The sequence below is a fragment of the Manis javanica genome, chromosome 1 (genome assembly GCF_040802235.1).
Source record: "Manis javanica isolate MJ-LG chromosome 1, MJ_LKY, whole genome shotgun sequence".
Lineage (NCBI taxonomy): Eukaryota > Metazoa > Chordata > Mammalia > Pholidota > Manidae > Manis > Manis javanica.
In genome coordinates, this window is record NC_133156.1 from 39244253 (window position 1) to 39246806 (window position 2554).

Below are 2554 nucleotides of genomic sequence, written 5' to 3' on the forward strand. Positions count from 1 at the left end.
TTCCTCTCCAGGCATGATAGGGGGCTGGTAGGCATGATGGAGGTGCTGCTGGTTTTCTGTCCTGTCTCTTGATTCTCCTCAGGATCTGTCTTGCTCTTCTGAGTATCCTTAGATTAGTGGTTGTTATGGACAGAATTGTGTCCTTCCTGAAGTCATATATTGAAGCCCTTAACCCCAAGTGTGACTGTTTTTGTAGGTGATAAAGGTTAAATGAGGTCCTAAGTGGGCAGGCCCTAATCTAATATAATTGGTGTCCTTATACAAAGAGGATACACTGAGGATGCACAGGCACAGAGAAAAACCATGTGAGGGTACAGGGGGAAGCTGTCTGCCTGCAAGTCGGGAAGGGACACCTGGCTAGAAACCAGCTCTGATAACACCTTGATCATGAACTTTGAGCCTCTAGAACTGGGGGAAAATAAATTTCTGTTGTTTAAGGCCCCCCAGTCTGTGGTATTTTGTTATGGCTGTCCTAACAGACTAATATAGCAATGAAAGGAGCAGGAATGACAGGGTCACTGAAACTCGGTGCTAGGGGTTGGCAGAGACCCAGTGCTGTGCCTTTTGGGATAGGGAGGGGGTGCTGCTGTTGTTCAGATCTGCAGAAGCCTGGGTGAGGGTATAGGTGCAGGTGGACCTCTGGTAGCCCAGGGGCAGATAGTTGGTCATTATCTCACTGTTCCTCTGGCCCATCAGTGAGTCCTGGATCTCTTCCCATGGGCACCATTAACTCAGTCTATGGAGTTCCTTTAGTCAGAGGGTGGCTCTGTGTAAGGCTTTATTTAGTTCCTCATCTTCATGACCCACTTTTACCCACGGATCCCTCATGATTTGTTTTGAAGTGCTTTTCTTGCTAGGTCATTGAGAATGAGAAATTTCTTGAGCAGGTTTTCACATTACATGCACAGTCAAAGGGAATAAGGTATACTCTGAGAAAAATATGATTCGGAGTTTTTCAGTACTCCCTCCTGCAGCTCCTTGAAGTTCTGCCCATCAAATGAAGGGATCTACTGACCACTATAGAGACGATGACTCCCAGACCACATGGCTGCAGCAGGCCCCTCATACTTTGGGCCGTAGGAGTGTTCCAGGGCAGTGGAAAGAGGGGGACTTCCCAAAGGTAACCAACTCATTGCCAAAGTTGAATTAGTTGCTGAAGTCAAAGTCTGCAATCTTGATGTTCATGTCAGCATCTAAAAGCTGCTTTTCTGTCTTTAAGTCTCTATGGACAATAAACTTGTGGTGCCGGTAATGTATAGCAGACACTATTTGGCAGAATTTGGCTTGGACTCCTTTTACTTTCCTATTGTCCTGAGCCAATAGGTACTCACCTTCACTAGGGAGCTCAATGACAAGGAGCCTTGTCTTCAGTCTCCATCTCTTTAAATAATCTCACTATGTTGGGATGATTCAGTGCCTTGCTGATTCCTTTCAGGATAGTCTCTGGAGGCTAGAGGAATTCTGTTGGGTCTTGTCAATGATCTTCACGGCTACTTCTTCCCAGTCAGGTTATGTCAGGCCAACTCCATGGCGAAGGCACCCTTGCCGGTGGTTGTGAAGAGCCGGTTTTTGCCACCACGGGTCTCCTCGGTAGAGATGGCTGAGGGGCTCTGCAGCATGTTACATTTACTGCTAGGCTTGAAGGCAAGATGTCCAAAGGTCATCTTAAGCCTGGAAAAATCTGGTGAGAACCTTGGTCCACATCACCTCAAAAGAAAACCAAAGACCATCTGATGAAGTGATATTTATACTAGAATCAAAACGTAATGGCAGACCAAAGAAAAATGAACAAAAATACTAATAAACTGAGAAAAAAAATGAGAAAAATGAATAAATGAATAAAATTTTGAAGAAAAAAGAAAACCACAGAGAAGAAAATAATGAAAGAAAAAAGCGAGGAAAAAAACAGTGAAAAAATGAGAACAAGCATTAGTAACATGAAATATATGGAAAGCCCATAATGCCAAGAAAACAAACTAATTTTGGTCAAGTGTCCCTCAGGTCCCTCAGGCTTCCTAAGCTAGAAGACTGCAAACTTAGGCTCAACCACGCTCTTATTTAGGTGCTTAGAATTCCATAATAATGGCTCCTTATGAGGTTGTAGCAGGAAAGGGCCTATTATGGCTGGTGATAATCCACAGTGGTTTTTCTCATTTTTTTTGGATTCAAGAATCTTTTAATCTTAAAAAAAAGTTATTGAGAACCCCAAACAGCTTTTTGTTTATGTGGGCTATTGCTACTGACACTTAGCTTATTAGAAATTAAAATGTGTATTTTAATGCTTCAGTGGTTTTTTTCATTTCTAGTTTGAAAAGCTGTGATAATTTTTGGCTCAGTGTATTTGTAAATGTCCAAGTAGGTGGGAATTTTTAACTTATCTTTTTATTAACTTCTTTTTTGTCATTTTTTTCTTATTTCAATTTTGTATCTGTAAAATAAAAGGACTCTATATAGAAAAATATAACTAATCTACCATTCTAAAAACAGTGATTCCTCCCCACCTATTCAGTGTTAAGAATTTTAATTTTCTCATACATTTTGAAATCTTTTGCCT

At 41.5% G+C, this 2554-nt stretch overlaps 1 pseudogene; it reads right to left on the reverse strand.

Annotated features, from left to right (window-relative positions):
- Positions 1 to 353: 353 nt before the first annotated feature.
- LOC108400150 (serine/threonine-protein kinase MARK2 pseudogene) lies at positions 354 to 2036 on the reverse strand (annotated as a pseudogene).
- Positions 2037 to 2554: the final 518 nt, after the last annotated feature.